The 24,205-nt window shown below is 39.0% G+C and overlaps 1 protein-coding gene across 14 annotated transcripts in view; it reads left to right on the top strand.

Moving 5' to 3' along the window:
• Positions 1 to 24,205, top strand: part of PEAK1 (pseudopodium enriched atypical kinase 1) — a 348,119-nt gene that overhangs the window by 288,309 nt on the left and 35,605 nt on the right. The gene's annotated exons all lie outside the window — the stretch shown is intronic.

The following is a 24,205-nucleotide window of genomic DNA, read 5'->3' on the forward strand; positions in this document are numbered from 1 at the left end:
GGGGTCTTTTATGATTTTATATACATTTTAGGATTATTTATTCCAGTTCTGTGAAAAATGCTATTGGTATTTTAATAGGGATTGCATTGACTCTATAGATTACTTTTGATAGTATGGACATTTTAACGGTGTTATTCTTATCCATGAGCATGGTATTTGCTTCCATTTATTAACCTCTCTCCGATTTCTTTCTTCAATGGCTTATAATTTATAGGTCTTTTATCTCCCTGGTTAAATTTATTCCTAGATACATATATTTTTCGATGCAGTTGTAAATGGGATTGTTTCCTTAATTGCTCTTTCTGATAGTTCGTTATTGGTATATAAAAATGCAACTCATTTCTGAATATTAATTTTGTGTCCTGCTACTTTACTGAATTAATTTATCAGTTGTATATTTTTTTTTTTTGGTGGTCTCTTTAGGGTTTCTATATATAGTATCATGTCATCTGCAAATAGTGGCAGTTTTACTTCTTTCCAATTTGGATGTTTTTTATTTCCTTTTCCTGTCTGATTGCTGGGGGCAGGACTTCTAATACTGTGTTGAATAAAAGTGGTGAGAGTGGGCATCCTGTCTTCTTGATGTTAGGAAAACCCTTTTAAAAATACTTTTTTAGCTTTTTTAATATGATGTTAGCTCTGGGTTTGTCATATAGGGCCTTTATTATGTTGAGGTACGTTCCCTCTATCCCCATTTTGCTAACAGTTTTTATCATAAATCGATGCTGGAATTTCTCAAATGCCTTTTCTGTATCTGTTGATAGGATCATGTGATTTTTATCCCATTTTGTTTTTGTGGTGTATCATGTTAATTGATTTGCAGATATTGAACCAACCTTGAGTCCCAGGAATAAATCCCACTTGATCGTGGTGTATGATCTTTTTAATGTATTGCTGAATTCAGTTTGCTAATTTTTTTAAAATTTTTGCTTCAATTTTCATAAAGATATTGGTGTGTAATTTTTTTTTTTTTTTTTTGGTAATGTCTTTTTCTTGTTTTGGAATCAGGATAATGCTGGCCTTGTAAAATGAGCTTGAGAGTCTTTTCTCCCCTTGAAATGTTTGGAGTAGTTTGGGAAAAATAGATGTTAATTCTTCTTTGAACGTTCAATAAAATTCACTTGTGAAGCCATCAGTCCAGGACTTTTTGCTTGTTGGGAGTTTTTTCATTTCTGATTCAATTTTCTCAGTAGCTACCAGTCTGTTCAGATTTTCTGTTTTTTCTTGACTCAGTCTTTGAAGATTATATGTTTCTAGGAATTTATTCATTTCTTCCAAATTGTCCAATTTGTTGGCACATAATTGCTCATAGTAATTTTTTTATAATCCTTTGTATTTCTGTCACATCTCCTCTTTCATTTCTGATTTTGTTTACTTGAATCTTCTTCTTTTTCCTTGATTAGTCTGGTTAAAAGTTTACCAATTCTGTTTATCTTTTAGGTGAACCAGCTTTTGGTTTCATTGATCTTTTGTGTTTTTAGATTCTATTTTACTTATTTCGACTCTGATCTTTATTGTTTTCTTCCTTCTACTCTCTTTGGGCTTAGTTTGTTCTACTTTTTCAAGCTCCTTTAGGTATAGCTTCTTTTTCTAGCTCCATTAGGTTAATTTTGAAGTTTTTCTTATTCCTTGAGATAGGCCTGTATTCCTATGAATTTCCCTCTTAAAACTGCGTTCACTATGTCCCATAGATTTAGGGTTGTTGTGTTTTCATTTTCATTTGTCTCAAGGTATCTTTTGATTTCTTCCTTGATCTTATTGTTAACCCGTTAATTGTTTAGTAACATGTTATCTAGCCTCCATGTGTTTGTGTGTTTTTTTCAGTTTTCTTCTTGTAACCGATTTCTAGTTTTATACCATCATGGTTGGAGAACATGCTTGATATGATTTGAGTCTTCTTAAATTTATTGAACTTGTTTTGTGGCCTTACATGTGGTCTATTCTGGAAAATGTCCATTTGCACTTGTAAGGAGTGTATACTCATATGCTGCTGCTTTATGCTGGAATGTTCTAAAAATATCAAATCCATCTGGTCATTTTAGGCAGCTGTTTCCTGTTGATTTTCCATCTGAATGATATATCCACTTATTTCAACGGGGTGTCAAAGTCCCCAAATATAAGTCCCCTACTATTAACTGTATTACTGTTGATCTTTCCTTTTATGCCTGTCAGAATTTTTTTTTATTTATTTTTTTAATATTTAGGTGCCCCTATGTTGGGTACATAAATTTTTACAAGGGTTATGTCCACTTGTTGAATTGATCCCTTTATCATTATGAAATGTCCTCCTTTGTCTCATTATAGGCTTTCTTTTAAAGTCTATTTTTTCTGATATACATATTGCTACCCAAGCTGTTTATATTTCTATTTGCATGAAATAACTTTTTCTCTCTTTACTTTCAGTCTGTGTTTGTCTTTAGATCTGAAGTGGGTCTTTCATAAGGGTCTTGTTTTCTTATCCATTCAACACTCTAACATCTTTTGATTGGAGTATTTGTAATTGTTAATAGATATGTAGTTATTGCCATTTCATTACTCTCTTTTTTTCTCCTCCTTCTCCTTCTCCTTCTCCTTCTTCTTCTTCCTCTTTTTCTTCTCCTCCTCCTCTTCCTCCTCACCCTCCCCCTCTTCTTCCTTTTTCTCCCTTTTCTCCCTCTCTTTCTCCTTCTCCTTCTCGTCCTCCAACTCCTCCTCCTCTCCCTTCAACATTTATTGTAATACTGGTTTGGTGCTGATGAACTCCTTTAGCTTTTTCTTTTCTGGGAAGCTCTTTATCTGTCCTTTGATTCTAAGTGATAGACTTAGTGGGTACAGTAATCTTGGTTGTATGTCATTGCTTTTCATCACTTTAAATATTTCCTGCCAATCCCTTCTGGCCAATCCCTTCTCAATCCCAAAGTTTCTGTTGAAAAATCAGCTGACAGTCTTATGTTAGTTCCCTTGTAGGTAACTAACTAACTTTTCTCTTGCTGCTTTTAAGATTCTCTCTTTGTCTTTAACCTTTGGCATTTTAATTATGATGTGTCTTGGTGCTGGCCTATCTGGGTTCATCATGTTTGGTACTCTCTGTGCTTCCTGGGCTTGTATATCTATTTCCTTCACCAAATTAGGGAAGTTTACCGTCATTATTTCTTCAAATGGGTTTTCAATTCCTTGCTCTTTCTCTTCTCCTTCTGGTAACCCTATGATGTGAATGTTGGTACGCTTGGTATTGGCCTGGAGGCCCCTTAAACTATCCTCAATTTTTTGAATTCTTTTTTCTTTTTGCTGTTCTGGTTGGGTGTTTTCTCTACCTTGTCTTCCAAATTGGTGATATAGTCATCTGCTTCATCTAATCTGTTGATTCCCTCTAATGTATTCTTCATTTTAATTGTAGTCTTCATTTTTGACTGGTCCTTTTTTTGTTTTCTATCTCCATTTTTATGTTTTCTATCTCTTTTGAATTTCTCACTGAGTTCATCTACTCTACTCCTGATTTCATTGAGGATTTTTATAACCAGTGTTTTGAACTCTTCCTCTGGTAGATTGTTTCCATTTCATTTATTTATTTTTCTGGAGTTTTTGCCCTGGTCTTTCATTTGAGACATGTTTCTTTGTCCTTTGTTTTGGCTGACTCTCTGTGTTTGTATCTATGTATTAATTATATCTCCTGGTCTTGGCAGAGTGGCCTTATGTAATAGGTGTGCTGTGGGGTCCAGTGGCACAATTCTCCCCCGTCACTGAGCTGAGTGCTCCAGGGGTATCCCTGTGTGGGTTGTGTGTGCCCTCCTGTTGTAGTTGAGCCTTGGTTGCCAGGGGGTGGAATTGACCCTCAGGCTGACTGGCTGTTAGGACTTGCTGTGACTACAGCATTTAGGCTGTTGTGCAGGGGCTGACCCCATGGAATGGGATTTGCTTTAGCAGGGCTCTGGTGCCTGCCCAATCTGCCCTTTGGGTGTGTCATTTGTGGAGCTAATTGGGTGGTGCTCTGGTGTGGTCTGAGCTGGCCACCTGGTGCGTTGGTTCCAGGTCCTCTTGGGAGGGGCTCCTGTGCAGGCCAAGGTCATCTGCTGTCGGTGTGTGGCCCGATGCCACCAGATAGGAGCTACAAAGTGATCTGCGTATGGTTGCCTGGCTTGGAGTCACCTCAGAGAGGCTAAGTTGCAAACCGAGGCTAGCTGCCACTTGTACTGGGCTAGGGGTGGCTTTCGGGATACAGAGGTAGGGGGGCTCGCTGCAGACAGCCAAAGCTTGTTTGGAGTTTGTGTACCTTTGAGAAATTTTAGGGAATTCCACAGTGTGGTTTGAGACCCACTGCTTGTGAGAAACAGTCACTGAGAGAGGTTCTAGCCTGTGTATGAGTTGGGTAGAGCGGATTCTCTGGGAATCACCAGAGTCGTGCAAGCTGTGTCAGCCATATGATGGAGACTCAGATTTGGGGCCTGCCTCCACCTGCAGGCTAGTGGAGGAGGGTTCAACAAAGGAACAGTGGCACCTGCCAACACTTCTATATAGGACCTAGTTATGCCATACTCCAACCCTCACCCCGAAGCCAGCCAATTCAGTTCCTCCTCTATGTCCCTGATGCTTTTCAAGCTGCTTGGTGTCCCTTCACTGGAGTTTAGGGAGAGTGTTTGTGAATGAATGAGTCTATGCTCAGGCCCTGGAAGAGGAAGCCTGAGTCTACAGCAGCCCTCCGTCTCATTCTGATGCAGTCCATGCTGATTTTCACAGCCAGATGTTGTGAGGAGTCCAGTGTGGGGCTGGGACCCCTCGCTCCTCAGAGGGCACCTCTGCGGCCGAGATAACCCTCATGGTTCTTCACCACACATGGGTGTGAGACCAGCCTCTTTAGCCCCTCCGCCCTTCCCACGAGACTCAATGTGATCTCTTCTTTATATCGTTAGTTATAGGAGTTCTGTTCAACTAGACTTCAGATGGTTGTCCAGGGTGGTGGTTCTATAATTTAATTGTATTTTGAGGTGGTCGGGGGAGGAGGCAAGCACAGCACTTAACCTACTTCACCATCTAGACTGGAAGTGCCGAGGTTTGTATTTTAGAATATTCACTTTGCAGTCTTCTATGCAAAGATAGATTAGAGGTGAAGCGTTTGTTAGTAGGAAACCTGATATAGTTGGATAGTACTGCAGGACCACATAAAGGGATGAAAGTGAGAGGTCTCAACTAAGATAGTAGGAGGGGGAACAGTGGACAGATTTAAGAGATACTACGAGGTAAAATACATAAAACTTAGTAGCTAATTGAATATGAATGGTGTGAAGCTTTTAGCCCAGATTTCTGGCTTGTGGCTGGAGGACTCCTGGAAGTAAGTACCAGTTATTGGAGGTGTTTGGGCAGAGGCTGAAGGGCTGGCTCTCAGAAATTCTCTGAAGGAGAATCCTGCACTGCAAAAAGGGTTGAAGTAGGTTACCTCTAAGGTGCCTGCCAGTGCAAAGGTCCTTGCATTTTCTTTCTTTTTTTTTTTTTTTTTTTTTGGTCCTTGCACTTTCTAATCATGTTTACTCTTATAACTTGAGTGCCCAGTGACTTCCGATCTGTCTCCTTCCCTTGAATGTCTCACAGTTACCTTTCTTCTGAAAAGTAAAGCTTGGGGCTCAAAGGGACTTCTCCGTGCTTCTTCCATGCAGTCAGGAGAGAGAAGCAGCAGGAACTGGATAGCACTAGCAGGATTCTTGGGGACTCCTGACCAGCCCGTACACCTGTCGGGAAACCAGTAGTGTCTAGTGTCAAAGCATTCTCCTTTCTTCTTTGTCTTTTTCTTCTATTAGGTTATTGTAAGGAAAAATCATTCTAAGATCAGCTAGTGTACTTGGAAAGAAAGCAGTCCTTAGGAAGGTCAAAAGATTGAGATGACACTGTAGGAGAAATGCCTACAGTATTTCCTTTTGAGAAACTCATTCATAACAACCCACTCAGTTGAAAATATATTCTGTAAGGAAAAGACTTCCATTCTAAGTTCTAGAAGCCTTATATGATTTGTGGGTGGGGGAGAGCATATTACAGTTTACCCAAACAACCATCTTGTATACCATTCTCCAGTTAGAATCGATTTTATAGTCAAGCAGCTTATTGAACTTTTCCTATTCTTTTACATTTTATGAGGCATAGTATTAGATGAAACATTTATTGTTTATTTACTGTATGTCCTCAGACAGCATAATATAGCAGGAATTATATTTTAGACCTTCTCACTGCACCAAAATTTCTTTCATGGTGTCTTCGTGATATATACTAATAAAATATATACTAATTTTTGCTGATTGCATGGTATCTTATGGCATCTCTTCCTTAAAGACATCCATTAGCCAACATCAGTTAAAGTTAATTATTTTCTTATTGTCTTCTCAGTTGTGTAGATTGTTCGAAAAAATAGAGCATTACTTCCATGGATATTCCAGTGCCTTTTGTATTTTAACTCATTTAATCCTCACAACAACCTTAGGAATTATTATCCCCATTTTTCAGATGAGGGAAGTGAGTCAGAGTGCCTTGCCCAAAGTCACAGAACCAGTAGGAACTGAACCAAAATTGGGCTGACTGACTGAACCCAGTCAGTCTTAACCACTAGACTATAATGATTGTAGCCGCTCAATTCTTGCAAAATACTGAAGGACTACAGCGGTCTCTCTCTTTTTTCCTAAGTCATCTACTTAAGATGAGACACAAAATTTAAGACTTAAAAAAAAAAAAAAAAAGATTACGATTACTCAGAGTACAAAGATACTACATTATAGGTACCCCGTCAGAAAAATAGCTTTCTCTGCGCTTATTGCTATGCTTTACAAGTATGTGATGCTCAGACAATGTTGCCTTGTTTTCCTTAAGTGCTTAAGGGCTGTACTTGACTCCATAGGGTATGACACGTGGTTAGTTGCTTCACTGGAAAGGATTTACTATAAGTGGGTAACAGATACGGTTGACTCCACCAGTTTTACAAACTTTTTTTTCTTTAATGAGGCAAAGGATTGTTGGACCAGTGGGAGAAATTGAGGGAGGAAAGTTAAGGTTTACTGTCATTTGTACTGTGGAAGTTATTTCTGTAAAGTGGGCTTTAGGAAGCTGTGTAATGTAGTAGGAAAAAAACATAGGTTTAAGAGATGAAAAAAATTTAGTCCATATGACAGCGGTGTCACTGCCCACCTGCACAATTGTGGGTCAGCTGTTCACTGTTCCTGAGCTTCAGTTTCCTTCTTTGTAGGGCTGATGGTGAAAGAAGTACTTGGTACAGAGTGCTTAATAACTGTGAAGTTCCTTTATTTGTCCCAAAAAATATACTGTTGCTTTCTCCTTTAAATGTATTTTATGTGCTAGCCATAAAATGTAGAATAAAGTGGAAATAATTTAAAATGTTTATTAGAAACGTTGAATAAGCAGTACAAGAAAATATAAGTCCAAAAAGTTGTGGGCTTCCTGCACAACTACTGACTGAGAGTGTGAAACGCAATATAGGATACAGGACCTCAGGACGCCTACCAGGGCCCAGAGACACGACAAGTAATAGCCGCGCAACTGACAGATCCAGTCCCCAAGATCTGCTAATTACAGCAAAACAAAGGGACATGGTTTGGATTTGTTTGTAAAATTCTCACATTTTTTCAATCATACTGAAAACTATTAAGTTAACTGAAAAAGCAAACAAACCTCAGCTGGAATGTGCCTTGGCCACCGCCATTAGACCTCTCCCTTGAGGCGGTCTCATGACTCCACTTGGTACAAGAGCTGTTGGGATCCATCCCTTCCCACTAAAAGCTACCGACTTATGCAGATACATTTTCCTTTTCACCTTAATATCACTCTCCAGGGTTAATTCAGATGCCTTTTTTCTTGTTCTTAACATCAATAAAAAGCAGTTTGTTTATAACTGGATTATTAGATTCCAGAGCAGCACGATCCAACGTGGTCGATAACCACTAGCCATAAAAATTAAGTTCCTTAAGCCCGTTCGCAACATTTCAAGTGCTCAGTAGCTACTTGGGGCTAATAGCTACTGTTTTGGACATCAGATACAGAACATTTTTATCATCCAGAACATTCTATTGGACAGCACAGATTTAAAGAATTGGTTATGTGTGGGATTTGTACTGTGTTCTGGGGGCACAAAAATCATACTGGTCTTTATGCAACTTGACAGCTCCTAAGAAACTTGTCCTTTGCAGAATGATGGTTTCACTCTCGTTCATGGTGATCTGAGATCACTGAACAAACTCTGATCTGTAATATCCCACACTGAATTGAGCAGGATATCTGCCCCCCAAAATGATTTCTCAAAGAAGTGATTGAACATTTTTTAAAATCAGACCTTCAACATTTTCCCCATGCTTCTTGTGTCTATCTCAAAATATCTAGAAGCAATGTCACTGCTTTTTTATGTGGCACACCTGACTACTTCAACAGCCTACTAAAATCAGGAGCTGTAGTGACTTCTCTTTTGGCAGTGAGTTGGTGACCTTAACTCCCCGTCACCCACTTTGTAACTGACTGCTTTATACATTGCTTTTTAGAAAGAGCTACCAAGTCTCACTTTACTCAGATTTTGGCTTGCTCCTCTTTCTGCGTGCCTGCTAACCTAGCACCTTTTTAAAAACACACAGTAGGTGCTAAAAAGAAGTTTGAATGGATGAGCCAAAAATGATTTTTGCATCTGACTTTATAAGATTCCCAGATTAGGGAAATCGAGCTCTCAGCAAAGTTCAAGTAGGAAAATTTCAAGCCCCAGTTTATGTGTACCATTAATCAGTTGACTTTTTTTCCTAATAAGGCTTATTCCAGGCGTTTCCTAATTATGGAACTACATATGCCATGCCTAAGCTCCTTTGTACAGTAGGTCCCCACAGAAACTGCCCACATGTCTTGTCTTATGTGCCTGGGGCATCTCCGTAAGGTTGTACCCTTCAAACACTGAAAGAAGACGGCAGCGGTCTTCAGTCTCCAGAACTTCCTTTGGCAGTCTACTGATCGTCAGGGCTAAATTCTAAGGAGTGGGTGTGCTTCAAAGAACGTCATTACATTGGTGGCCTTCATGTTGTGATTATGGAGTAATGTCTTCATAAATGGCAGCTTTAAAAAAAATATTCTGAAGAATACATGCCATTTGTTCATTTACTCAACAAATAATTACTGAGGAACTTCTGTGGGTCAGACATTATCCCATACAATGTAAAATGAATGGTTCAAACCAAAGATTAAAGAACTGGCACATTTTTAGATTATCTGGATGTCTAGAAAACCGAGATTGACAGCTTTAAACATTTGTGTGAACATTTGTTGTACTTCCTAAAATGGAAATTATTTCTATTTAAAAAGAAATTATAGACTGTGTCTTCATCTTTTAAGTTAGCTGCATTCACATTTAAAAATAGTTTCCCATATGGTGGAATTAGTTGGCAGAGTACAGTCTTGAAATTACACAAATAACTTACCCCCAAATAAATATTTTGTTCTTGGAGAGGTTTTCACTCATGAGGTCTTACAAAAATGGAGTCTGTCAGCTGCTACCCCACTGACATTCTTTATAGTGGTCTATCTTTGAGATTAAGTCCAAAGTGGTCTTTGGAAGTCAGTTTTGTTGTATCATTTGGCATGAAGTTGGTGTCCCCTGTGGTTTGCCAGTTGGTGCTTATATTGCACGTTGGTGGGACCCGGCACAGGGAGCCCCTTCTCCGAAGCTGCTGGTGATCGCCAGGGGGTGATGCAGTGAGCACTCGATTCCCCATGAGGGGCTGGTGCACAGCCGTGGTGAGAGGCATTTACATTCATAAACTCTAGTGCGTTTTTCCCAGTTTTGAGATGATCGCCTCTTTTTTTGTCCTCTCCCTTGCCGTTCTCATCTATAGTACTTGTCATGAGCCCTGGGGTAAAAAACAGGGATGAAGATTGAAATTGCATTTTAAATAGAAAGACATGTTCCATTTATTTTGGTTTCCACACTTTCATTCAGCAAACGTTTTTGAACACCAGCCATGGCCCGGGCCCCAGGCTGGGCGCTGGAAATAGCGGGGACTCCCAGGCTTGGGAAAGACAGACGTAGGGCTGCACTCTTTGGGGCCCACGTGATAGTCGCTTCGGTACAGATATTTAAGGGTTTAATGAAAGCCTCTGTCTGGAGGGGTTTACCAGAGGGTTGGAGCTTAACAGAGCAGTGAATGTTCAATTAACACAAGTAATTAATTCAGGGTAGTTTAAGTGCAGAGTGAGAGAGGGCAGAGTGGGGGAAATGAGAGAGAGGGGAAAAGCAAGGCTAGGCCATAAATGGTATGCATATATCACAATGAGTTTGTCTTTTACCTAATAGGAGCTGAGAGTCACTCGAAAAGGGACATGATTAGGATTTTCAAAAGATCATTCTGGGCGCTCCCTACGCGATGACTCAGGCGGTGACACTGAGGTGGGCCCATGGCCGTCCTGTCTTGCGGACTGTGCTCATTAGCACACTGCTCCTGTCCCAATGGGTCATCCTGATGTGCCGTTACTCCCTGGCACCCTGGTGACGACTGTCAGGTCTTAAAGCAAACCTTGGCTGTGATTTGTCCCTAACGTATCTTCAGTGCTAGTGCCTCTCAGTAGATCTCTATAATAACATAGTTATTATTTTGAGTTTTTCATCTTTAAAATGTTGATCTTTATAAATAATGTTTTTCTTATTTTCATAGTATGTATTGTACCAGTCTTTTAAGTTTTAAGAGCTTCATAACAATCATTTCCCTGCTGAGGCATTTTAACACTCCTTTGTCTTATTCAAAGTAGATTCATTATTCACTTTTAATCCAGTTGTCCTCATTTGCATTTCAGGACATGATATAGGGCCTTATTTATAAGTCTGAAGACTTTTTCAAGCAGGAAGAAAGTAAAGAGATAAGAGTATGGAGGCTCAGGAAGAGGGGAAAGTAAGGTTTGAGAGTGCTTTAGTCAAACGTATTTGTCCCAAAAACCTTTTTTTGTCTATAGCAAGGTAAGATTTAGAACACAGTCTATTTTTTATTTATTTATTTTCTTTTTAGAGAGCTGGTGTGCCACAAGAATGTAGAGTGTGTGATGTTATATCAGGCCTGCTGAAAGCCAAGCTCAGCGTCTGATCCCAGAGTCCTGACCGGGGTATGCAGGATTCAAAGTTTAAACTAAAAAGCGCTAAGATACCAAGCTTTTAAAACAATGACCCAGATGATTGGAATTCAATTAGGAGAACTTGTTTTTCTTGGAAAAATAAAAATAAGAACACAAAACACTTTTCAATTTGGGAGAATGGCTAGACCTACTTGTACGGACTGGAACACTCTGGTGTCGTATGGAATGCAGATGTTTCTGATTCCCGTGAGGAACTCCCCTCAGCTCCCCGGAGATCGGATCCTGCCATTTGGGAAGGAAGCCACCGTTAGTTGTTTTCATTTCCTTGCTGCCTTGGCTGTCCATTTTCATTTTGGAATGATTAGCAGCTCTGCTCTCTGTGCTTCAGTCCAGCAGCCACTTACTGTGTGCCGCTGTGTCTCACACCATGCCAGGTTCTGAGAGAATATTAAAAAAAGAAAAAAAGTGTCATTATATAAAAGGTTAAAAATGCTATAGTGAAGCAAAAAGTTCTAAGAACACAAAGGAAGAAGTGATACTCCCAGCTTGGAGGTGGGGAGTAGAGAGTAGGGAGATGGGCCGTTTCAGCTGGGCTTAGCCCAGGACACCAGTGCTAAGACAGAGATGTAAACATAGAAACATGGAGCATATTACAAGAACAGGGAGTGGGTGATTTGAGTGGGAGAGTTTGATGAGAAGTAGTGGTAAATAAGGCTGAGAGCCTTAACCAATTGCTGAGGAGTCTGGACTTCATTCTCCAGGTGGTGGAAAGCGGCAGGATCAGCCCTCTTCCACCTTCTCTGATAAGCATTAAAGAGCTGCTGTGGGGACAGACCTTGACCTTGTCTCACTTGCCAGTTCTGAGGTAATGGGGAAAAAAGCACTTTGGAATCCTCCGTTCCTTCCACATCCATGATTATTTTTGTTTGTTCTAAATTAGAGAAATGGGTAGAAAATTTCTCACCCCATAAAGGCCCTTCTGAGGTCCACATTGAAAGGAGCAAGAATAGGTTCATGCTTCTAGTTTTTTCCTCCCTTCCTCTTTTCCTTCATCCCTTCCCTCCCTCCCTCTCTCCATTCCCTTCTCAGCCAGACTCTGCTTGGTGTCCAGAGTAGACAAATGAGAGGCACTCCCTGCCCTCAGGGAGCAAACCTATAGGGAACTCAGACAGGGACAGGTGTTTGGTGTTCACAGGATGTATCTGAGGTTCCAAGGAAGGAGAGGTCAGTTTTGGGGAGTGGAGTAGGAAACACTCCTTGGAACCAGGGTGTAAAGATGAGAGAGGGAAACCATTCCTGGAAGAGAGTCAACATGAGCATAGACATGGCATGAAGTAGCCAGAAGAGCTGCAGAAACTGCAGGCTACCTGGTAGCTCCGACTTGAGATATAAGAAAAATAGGTACCACCAGGGTGAGGTCAGGAAAGGCTTGTTCTCTGTGCTTGAGCAAAGAAAATTCTATCTTCAGATCAAGTTCAAATGATCAAGAGCAGAATTTTTTAAGTAGAGGAGTGCTATGATAGGCTTTAGTGTTTTTAAAAAATCTCTCTAGTGGGTAGTGCAGGGAGAGAGACGAGCTGGAGACGGTGGAGACAGGAGACGATCACTGTAGTCGGCAGGCGTGGTGAGATGCTGTGAGGTTCTCTGCTTCTCACTGTCTTCATTTCACTTCGTCTCTCAAAGATCTGGGTCAGCAACTGGAAAATGGACTTTGGTTACAAAGCGTGTCTCTGTCGTCTTGTAAATAAACTATGGTTCTGACTTCTCACATTAGCTGAGGTAAAGCAGGGCTAGGGTAGCTCTGGGAGGGAAGCCTTACCTACAGGAAGAATTTAGTAAACGCTAAGGCTTCAAGGGCACAGAGGTTGGGAAGATGTGACTGAAAACTGAGTTTATGGTGGTTTCTAAGAATAGATTGTTGGTTTGCTTTATTAATATAATTTACATACCATAAAATTCACCCTTTTACAGTGTGCGGTTTAGTGAGTTGTCATATATTCACAGAATTTTACAACCATCACCAGCGTCTAATTCCAGAACATTTCATCACCCTAAACCAAAACCCACTAGCAGTTGCTCTCCATTTTTTCCCCTTCCCTCAGCCCCTGGCAACCACTAATGTACCTTCTGTCTCTGAATTTATATATCTCTGGACATTTCATAAGTGGAATCATATGACATTGGTCTGTTGTGACTGGCTTCGCTCACTTAGCATAATGTTTTCAAGGTTCATATTGGTTGTAGCATACATCAGAACTTCATTTCTTTTTTTGTTTTAAGATTTTTATTAAAATATAGCTAACATACAGTATTACAATAGTTTCATGTGTACACAATAGATATTCAAACTTTATATACTAAAGAAGTGATCACCATAAGCCCGGAAACCATCTGACACCGTACCACACTATCACAGTATTATTGACTATATTCCCTGTGTGGTACATTACAGACCCATGACTTATTTGTTTTATACCTGGAAATTTGGACCTCTTATTCCCCTTCACCTTTTTACATTTTTCAATTACAGTTGACATTCAATATTATTATATATTAATTTCGGGTGTACCACATAGTGGTTAGACATTTATATAATTTAAGAAGATATTCCCCTGACAAGTCTAGTACCCACCTGGTACCTTACATAGTTATTACCATATTATTGATTATATTCCCTGTGCTTTACTTTACATCCCCATGACTATTTTTAACTATTTGTACATCTTAATCCCTTCATCTTTTTCACCCACTCCCTTAACCCCCTCCCCTCCAATCTAGCAACTATCAGTTTTGTTCTCTGTATCTGTGAGTTTGTTTAGGATTGTTTGTTTGTCTGTTTGTTTCTTTAGATTCCACATATAAGCGAGATCAAATTGCATCTGTCTTTCTCCATCTGACAGACTCCACTCAGCAATACCCTCCAGGTCCATCCACGCTGCTGCAGGTGGCAAGAACCCAATATTCCATTGTATATATGTACCACCTCCTCTTTATCCATTCATCCATCAACGGACACCCAGGCTGCCTCCACATCTGGGCCATTGTAAACAATGCTGCAATGAACATGTGGATGCACACGTCCCCTCAGAAAAGTGTTGTGGGTTTCTTCAGATAAATACTCAGAAGTGGGATTACTGGGTCCTTCTTTGTCTCTTGTTATAGCCTTTGTTTTAAAGTCTGTTTTCTCTGCTGTAAGTATTGCTACCTCAGCTTTTTTGTTTGTTTCCATTTTCATGAAATATTTTTTTTCCATCCGTTTACTCTCAGTCTGTGTGTATCTTTTGATCTAAAGTGAGTCTCTTGTAGGCAGTGTATGTAAGTCTTGTTTTCTTATCCATTCAGCCCCCCCTATCTTTTGATCCATTTAATCCATTTACATTGAAAGTAATTATTGATAGATGTAGTTATTGCCATTTTATTGTTCATATACTTGATCCTTTTCTCTTCTTCTTCTTTTTTTTTTAAATTAAATTTATTGGGGTGACAATTGTTAGTAAAGTTACATAGATTCCAGGTGTACAATTCTGTAATACATCATCTATAAATCCCATTGTGTATTCATCATCCAGAGTCAGTTCTCCTTCCATCACCATATATTTGATCCCCTTACCCTCATCTCCCACCCCCCACACCCCTTACCCTCTGGTAACCACTAAACTGTGGTTACCAGTCTGTGTCTATGAGTTTCTGTTTCTCATTTGTTTGTCTTGTTCTTTTGTTGTTTTTGGTTTATATACCACATATCAGTGAAATCACATGGTTCTCTGCTTTTTCTGTCTGACTTGTTTCACTCAGCATTACTCTCTCAAGATCCATCCATGTTGTCACAAATGTTCCTATATCATCTTTTCTTACTGCCTAATAGTATTCCATTGTGTATATATACCACAACTTCTTTATCCCTTCATCTATCGAAGGACATTTTGGTTGTTTCCATGTCTTGGCCACAGTAAACAAAGCTGCAATGAACATTGGAGCAGACGTGTCTTTATCTCTAAATGTTTTCAGATTTTTGGGTAGATACCCAGGAGAGGGATTGCTGGGTCATATGGCAATTCTATTCGTAATTTTTTGAGGAACCTCCACACTGCCTTCCATAACGGCTGCACCAGTCTGCATTCCCACCAACAGTGTATGAGGGTTCCTTTTCTCCACAGCCTCTCCAACATTTGTTACTATTTGTCTTGTTGATGATAGCCATTCTGACTGGGGTGAGGTGATATCTCATTGTGGTTTTGATTTGCATTTCTCTGATGATTAGTGATGTTGAGCATTTTTCATATGTCTATTTGCCATTTGTATGTCCTCTTTGGAGAAATGTCTCTTCAAGTCCTCTGCCCATTTTTCAATTGGGTTGTTTGTTTTTTGTTGTTGAGTTGCATGAGTTCCTTGTATATTCTGGATACTAGCCCCTTATCGGAGGCACTGTTTGCAAAAATCTTCTCCCATTCAGTTGGTGGCCTCTTTATTTTGTCAATGGTTTCTTTTGCTGTGCAGAAGCTTTTAAGTTTCATATAGTCCCATTCGTTTATTTTAGCTTTTACTTCCATTGCCTTTGGAGTCAAGTTCATAAAATGCTCTTTGAACCCAAGGTCCATAAGTTTAGTACCTATGTTTTCTTCTATGCAGTTTATTGTGTCAGGTCTTATGCTTAAGTCTTTGATCCATTTTGAATTAACTTTGGTACATGGTGACAAATAGCAGTCCAGTTTCATTCTTTTGCATGTGGCTATCCAATTCTCCCAGCACCATTTATTGAAGAGGCTGTCTTTGCTCCATTGTATGTTTTAGCTTCTTTGTCAAAAATTATCTGTCCATATTTATGTGGTTTTATTTCTGGGTTCTCAATTCTATTCCATTGGTCTATGTGTCTGTTTTTCTGCCAATACCATGCTGTTTTGATTATTGTAGCCCTGTAGTACAAGCCAAAGTCAGGAAGTGTGATACCTCCATTATTGTTCTTTTTCTTAAGATTGCTTTGGCTATTCGGGGTCTTTTGTGGTTCCAAACAAATCTGATGATTTTTTGTTCTATTTCTTTAAAATATGCCATTGGGATTTTGATGGGGATTGCATTGAATCTGTATATTGCTTTGGGTAATATGGCCATTTTAACTATGTTGATTCTTCCAATCCATGAGCACGGAATGTCTTTCCATTTCTTTGTGTCTTCTTCAATTTCTTTCAAAAAAGTCTTATAGTTTTCAGCATATAGGTCTTTCACATCCTTGGTTAAGTTTATTCCTAGGTATTTTATTCTTTTTGTTGCAATTGCAGAAGGAATTGTTTTTGTAGTTCTTTTTCTGAGATTTCATTCTTAGTATATAGGAAGGCAATAGAATTTTGTGCATTGATTTTGTAGCCGGCAACTTTACTGTATTCGTTGATTGTTTCTAATAGCTTTTTGGTGGAGTCTTTAGGGTTTTCTATATATAGCATCATGTCATCTGCAAAGAGTGATAATTTAACTTCTTCATTCCCAATTTGGATGCCTTTTATTTCTTTCTCTTGCCTGATTGCTCTGGCAAGGACTTCCAACACTATGTTGAAAAGCAGAGGTGATAGGGGACATCCCTGTCGTGTTCCTGAACGTAGAGCAAAGGGCTTCAGTTTTCTCCATTAATTATGAGATTAGCAGAGGGCTTGTCATATATGGCCTTTATTATGTTAAGGTATTTTCCTTCTATACCCATTTTATTAAGTGTTTTAATCATAAATGGATGTTGTATCTTGTCAAATGCTTTTCTGCATCAATTGATATAATCATATGATTTTTGTCCTTTATTTTGTTTATGTGATGTATCACATTGATGGATTCGTATGTTGAACCATCCTTGTGCCCCAGGGATGAACCCCACTTGGTCGTGATGAATAATCTTTTTAATGCATTGTTGTATTCGATTTGCTAGAATTTTATTTAGGATTTTTGCATCGGTATTCATCAGAGATATTGGTCTGTAGTTTGCTTTTTTTGTGCTGTCCTTACCAGGTTTTGGTATCAGGGTAATGTTGGCCTCATAGAATGAGTTAGGGAGTACTGTCTCTTCTTCAATTTTTTGGAAGAGTTTGTGCAGGATTGGTATTAGATCCTTTTTGAAGGTTTGGTAGATTTCACTAGTGAAGCCATCTGGTCCCGGACTTTAGCTTTTGGGAAGGTTTTGGATGACTGATTCAATTTCGTTACTGGTGATCGGTCTGTTTAGATTTTCCAGTTCTTCATGGTTCAGCCTTGGAAGGCTATATGTTTCTAAGAACTTGTCCATTTCTTCTAGGTTGTTGAATTTGGTGGCATATAGTCCTTCATAGTATTCTTGGATGATCCTTTGTATTTCTGTGGTGTCCGTGATAACTTCCTTTTTTACGTTTCTGATTTTGTTAATCAGTGTCTTCTCTCTTTTTATCTTAGTAAGTCTAGCCAAGGGTTTGTCAATTTTGTTAATCTTTTCAAAGAACCAGCTCTTTGTCACATTAATTTTTTCTATTGTCTTTTTGTTCTCTATTTCATTTAGTTCTGCTCTAATTTTTGTTATTTCCTTTCTTCTGCTGACCTTGGGTTTTACTTGTTCTTCTTTTTCTAGTTCTTTAAGGTGTAACATGAGGTTATTTATTTGGGAGTTTTCTTGTTTCTTGAGATAGGCCTGTAATGAGATAAATTTCCCTCTTAAAACTGCTTTGCTGCATCCCAAAAATTTTGGTAGGATGTATTTTCATTGTCATTTGTTTCTATGTATCTTTTGATCTCTCCTCTAATTTCTTCTTTGACCCAGTCCTTCTTTAAAAGTATGTTGTTTAATCTCCATGTATTTGTGTTTTCCCACTTTCTTTTTACACTTGATATCCAATTTCAAAGCCTTGTGATCAGAGAATATGCATGGTATGATTTCAATCTTCTTAAATTTGTTGAGACTGATTTTATGTCCCAATATATGGTCTATCCTTGAGAATGTTCCATGTACACTAGAAAAGAATGTATAGTCTGATGTTTTAGGATGAAGTGCTCTATAAATGTCAATTATGTCCATTTCATCTAATGTGTCATTTAGGGCTACTATTTCGTTATTTATTTTCTGTTTGGATGATCTATCCATAGCTGTCAATGATGTATTTAAGTCCCCTAGTATAATTGTGTTTTGGTCAATTTCTCCCTTTAGTTCTGTTAGTAGTTGCTTGGTGTATTTGGTGCTCCCTGATTGGGGGCATAAATATTGATGACTGTTATGTCTTCTTGTTGTACAGTCCCTTCACCATTATGAAATGTCCATCTTTGTCTCTTGTTATCTTTTTCACCTTGAAGTCTGTTTCATCTGATATCATTATGGCTACACCTGATTTTCTCTGGGTACCATTTGCTTGGAGTATCAATTTCCACCCTTTCACTTTGAGTCTATGCTTGTCCTTGTAGCTGAGATGTGTCTCTTGGAGACAGCATATGGTTGGGTTTAGTTTTTTGATCCAATCTGCTACTCTGTGCCTTTTTATTGGCGAGTTCAGTCCATTTACATTTAGGGAGATTATTGATATGTGAGGATTTCCTGTCATTCTATCTTTAGTTTTCTGGTAAGGCTGTGTCTCCATTGTTTCTTTGCCTTTTTGTTGTTGTCTATTATTTCTGTGTGGTGGTATTCTATGATGTTTCCCTCTGTTTCTTCTCATATTTCAGTATATATTTCAGTTCTGGATTTTTTTGAGTGGTTACCCTTAAGTTTATGTAAAAGAAAGTTTGATATTTAGAGTATTCCATTTTTTTTCAGCACGCTTACTTTCTCCATTCCCATATTCCGGGTCAGGCCTTTACTCTCCCCCTTTTTATGTTTTGGTTGCCACAAATTGTCCCTGTTGATGGTGGTCAAATAGCCTCCTTTAGTATTTCTTGTAGTGCAGGTCGTGTATTAGAAAATTCCCTCAGCTTCTGTATGTCTGGAAAGGTCTTTATTCCTCCTTCATATCTAAAGGATATCTTTGCTGGATATATTATTCTTGGCTCATGATTTCTCTCTTTCAATAGTTTGAATATTTGGTTCCACTCCCTCTGGCTTGTAGAGTTTCTGCTGAAAAATCTGATGATAATCTAATGGGCTTTCCTTTGTAAGTTACCGTCTTCTTTTCCCTGGCTGCCTTGAGGATTCTTTCTTTGTCGTTGATTTTAGACAGCTTCAATACAATGTGCCTTGGAGAAGGCCTGTTGGGATTGAGGTAACTAGGTGTTCTATTTGCTTCTTGGATTCGAGGGTCCAGTTCTGTCCACAAATTTGGGAAGTTCTCATCGACAATTTGTTTGAATATATTCTCTGTTCCTTCTCTCTTTCTTCTCCTTCTGGTATGCCCATTATTCTTATATTGCTCTTTCTGATGGAGTCAGAAAGTTCTTGTAGAGTTCTTTCATTTCTTTTAAGTCTCAAGTCTCTTTCTTCTTCTATCTGTGTCATTTCCAGGTTTCTATCTTCGATGTCACTGATTCTTTCCTCCATCTGGTCAACTCTACTACCTAAGCTGGTTATTTCATTCTTAATTTCTTCTATTGAGTTCTTAATCTCCAGAAATTCTATTTGGTTCTTTTTAAGATTTCAATCTCTTTCGTAAAATGCTCATGCTGTTCTTTGATTGAGTTTCTGAGTTCATTTAACTGCCTATCTGTGTTTTCTTGTATCTCGTTGAGTTTTTCAGAACTGCAATCTTGAATTCTCTGTCATTTAAGTCACATATTTCTGTATCTTTAAGTGCCTTCTCTGGAGATTTTTCACTTTCTTTCTGAGCTATCTTGTTGCCTTGGTTATTCATGGCGATTACTGGTTTACTATTTCTCTTCCTAGACATCTACAGGAGTGACTTCTGCAACAGGTTGATAGAAAGCGGTCTTTCTTTTGTTTGCCAGTACTTGTTGGTAGAATGTTTTATTATTTCTCCAACTGCAACTTATTTTTCTTCTCCCACACGGTAGTGCTATGTTTTCTCTGCACTATTCCAACTTCTCACACAATGGGGGGATTCCCTGGGAGACGGGCTTCTCCTTGTTAATAGTTCGTCTAGGTCACAGGGCGCAGTGTCCCGGTGGGTATGCAGAGAGCTTTTGATGTTCCAAAGCTCTTCCAGCTCCTGATTCAGAGCCCGTATATTTCAGCAGTTCTGTTTACTCCTGCAGGGATCCGCCCAGATAGGTGGGGTCAGGGGCGGGGTGAGTTGTGAGAGGTGGCCCAGAGCAATGGCGGCGACCACCACCACAGCCGGTCCTGCTTCCACAGCTCTCTCCCCTTTGCTGGAACTAGTTGGGCTGTGAATTTGTGTTTGCGGTCCACAGTTCTCAAAACAGCAAATTTTCTGTTGTTTTGATCGGACACTGCTACTGTTTCGCTTCTAGCACCGGGCAGGTGGGGGCGGGGCGAGCTCTGGGAGGGGAGGGAGGGGGCGGCTGGTCTCAGTGCCTAAGGCTCCGTTCTCTGCTCAGCAGTGCGGGCTTAAACCACCGTTTTCAGCCTTTTTCCCTCAGTCTTTTCTCCGAGGTCTCTGCCGTGAGCGTTGGGTTCAGCCGTATTATATGCTGTCCCCTCAGCCCTGTGGAGCGCTGGCAGAGCCCTAGCAGTCCGAATTCTTCCCTCTCCCGCCGCTGCGGTAGTTCCGGGAAGCAGCGAGCTCGGCGCACTGAGCGAGGTCTGCGTCCTGCGCCCGCATGGTTCCGTCTCCGCGCACTTCTCCCTTCCCTCCTCCCTCCACTCGCGGGAATCTCCCACCTGTAGGTGATTTCAGTCGGTAGTGGGCCTCTTCGTCTTGCCTGTCTGCTGTGTAGGGAGTCCTTTGTGGAGTTTTTGTTGTTTGAGTCTTTGTAAATTCCAGGGGAGCTTTACAGAGGCTCACCTCACGCCGCCATTTTTCCGGAAGTCCTCTCTTCTTTTTTTTTTTAATGGCTACATAATATTCCCCTGTATGACTATACTACAATTTGTTTATCTATTCATCAGTTGGAAATTTGGGTTATTCCTACTTTTTGGCTATTATGAATAATGTTGCTATGAACATTTGTGTACAAGTTTTAGATTCCCACTAGCAATGTATAAGTGTTTGAATTTCTCCATATCCTTACCAACACTTGCTTATCGTTTTGATTATAGCTAGTTTAGTGGATGTGAAGTGGGGTTGTATAATGGTTTTGGCATGCATTTATCTAATGAGTAATGAGCATTTTTACCATGTGCTTACTGGCCATTTGTGTATATATCTGCTTTGTAGAAAAGTCTGTGCAAATCCTTTGCCCACTTTGAATGGGTTATTATCTTTTTATTGTAAGAGTTATTTATAAATTCTGAATACAAGTCTCTTACCAGATATGTAATCTGTACATATTTTCTCTCATTCAGTGGTTGTCCTTTCACTTTCTTGAAATTGTCCTTTGAAGAACAAAAGTTTTTAATTTTATGAACTCCAATTTATTTAATTTTTCTTTTGTCACTTGTACTTTAGGTGTCATATCTAAGAAACCATTGCCTAATCTAAGGTCGAAAAGACTTATTCCTATGTTTTCTCCTAAGAGTTTTATAATTTTAACTCTTACATTTAGATCTTTGATGGAACATTTTGAATTAATTTTTGTGTATAGTATGAAGTAGGGATCCAACTTCATTTTTTTGCATATGCATATCCAGCGGTCCCAACATTATTTGGTGAAAAGACTATTCTCCAATGAATTGTCTTTGTGTTTTTTTCAAAATTGATTAACCATAAATATAAGGGTTTATTTCTGGGCTCTTTATTCTATTTCATTTATCTATGCTTCCATTTTTTTTATGCCAGTACCCCACCATCTTGATTACTATAGTTTTGAAATCGGGAAATGGGCATTCTCCCACTTTGTTCTCTTTTTCTAAGATTTTTTGGGGGCCACTCTAGATCCCTTGTATTTTCATACGAATTTTAGGATCATCCCGTAATTTCTGCAAGAAAGCCAGCTGGGATTTTGATAGGGATTACATTAAATCTGTAGATTAATTTGGAAGTATTTCCATCTTAACATATTCTCTCATCCATAACATATGTTTCCATTTATTTAATCTTTAATTTTCTTTAGCAATGTTTGATAGTTTTCAGTGTGTAAATCTTGTACTTCTTTTGTTAAATTTATTCCTAAATACTTCATTGTTTTTGATGCTATTGTAAATGGAATTGTGTTCTTAATTTTTTTTATTGTTCCTTGCTAATGTATGGAAGTACAATTGATTTTTATATTGATTTTATATCCTGCAACCTTGCTGAACTAGTATATTAGTTCTAATGTGGTTTTTGTGTGGTTTTTTTGTTTTTGTTTTTGTTTTTTTTGCGGATTCTTTAGCTTTCCTATATGTAAAATTATATCACCTGTGAATAGAGATAGTTTTTCTTCTTTTCTGCTTTTTTTTTTTTTTTCCCCTTTTCTAATTTCCTTGCTAGGTTCTCCAGGACAATGTAGAAAAAAGTGAGTGGAAATCCTTGTCTTGCTCCTGATTTTAGGCAGGAAACATCTAGTTTTTTACCATGAAGTATAATATTAGCTCTTGGTGTTTTGTAGGTGCCCTTTATCAGGTTTGAGGATGTTCCCTTCTTTTCCCAGTTTGTTCAGTGTTTTTGTCATGAAGAGATGTTGAATTTTATCAAATGCTTTTTCTGCACCTATTGAGGTGGTCATGTGAGGATTTTGTTTTTTTCCCCCTTTATTCTGTTTACATGGTATAATACCTTGAGTGATATTCAGATGTTAAACCAATCTTGCATTTCTGGGATAAATACAACTTTGTCATGGCATATAGTCCTTTTTATATGTTGCTGGATTCAGTTTACTAGCATTTCTTGAGGATTTTTGTGTCTATATTCATAAGGGATATTAATCTCTAGTTTTCTTGTAATGTCTTTGTCTGGTTTTTGGTACGTTGGTGACATTGGCCTCATTTTTCAAGTTGGGAAGTTTTCTCTTCACTTCTGTTTTTTTTGGAAGAGTTTGTGAAGGATTGGATTTAATACTTCTTTAAATCTTTCGTAGAATTCATCAATGAAGCCATATGTCCTGGACTTTTCTTTATGGGAATTTTTTAAATTACTAATTCAATATCTTTTCTTATTATAGATACCTGTACGAATTTACTACTTTTTATCTTTCAGGCCTAAGTATTTATTCCTCTAGTCATTCAAGAAATATTTATTGGGCATCTATTATATACAGGCCCTGTTCTTGACATAAAGGATGCAACAATGAATCAAACAGAAGTCCTGACCCCCTTGGAGCTTAGCATTCTCATGTTCTTTCTCTTATTCTCATGCTGTCTATCTATATACATATCTTTTTGTTTATATTTTTGTGTAATATAGCTCTAATCCTTTTTGAAAAATTGCTACATGCCACTGATGGAGAAACAGGATTTGCTGTATATATTGCCATAGTTTGTATAGATTCGTAGGTATTCTTGAGCAGAGTTGTCTGTGTGGAAATTGGAATATATAGGTATTATAGTCACCGTATATATTGGTGATTACCCTTAGCATTGCTATGAGGACATATTTTTAATAAAACAAACTACCCTCTTTATTCATTGTCATCCTCAGGACCATCAGTGCCTTCTAGGCTGTCTGATCATCAGTAGGAGCATGTATTCATTTCCTAGGGCTGAACATAAGAGGAATGTGTTCTCCTACAGCTCTGGGGGCTGGGAGTCTGAGATCACGCTCGCTCTGGGACGCTGGGTGGAGCCCTTCCTGCCTCCCCCTAGAGTCCGGTGGCCACCACACTCCTGGCATCGTTGGCTGGCAGCTACCTCACTTCAGCCTCTGCCTCTGCCATGTCATAGTGTTCTCCCTGTGTGTCTTCATGTGTCGCTTTGCTCTTATAAGGACACCAGTTATATTGGATTAGGGCCCACCCTAATGACTCCATATTAACTTGATGACCTCTACAAGGACCCTGTTTCTAAATAAGCTCATATTCACAGGTATCATCAGGGGTTAGGACTTTAACATATTTTGGGAGAAGGGACATAATTCAACCTGTAACAGAGCACTGTGCTCTAACTCCGAGGTACTCAGTAGAAGCCTCAATAACATTACTAATTTTAATAGCTTTCTTAAAAGTTTCATGGTGTATTTCTCTGTCTTTAAAAAAATAATGCCCTCTACCCAATATACCGTAAGCC

Source organism: Rhinolophus sinicus, linkage group LG03, assembly GCF_036562045.2.
Source record: "Rhinolophus sinicus isolate RSC01 linkage group LG03, ASM3656204v1, whole genome shotgun sequence".
Taxonomy (NCBI): domain Eukaryota; kingdom Metazoa; phylum Chordata; class Mammalia; order Chiroptera; family Rhinolophidae; genus Rhinolophus; species Rhinolophus sinicus.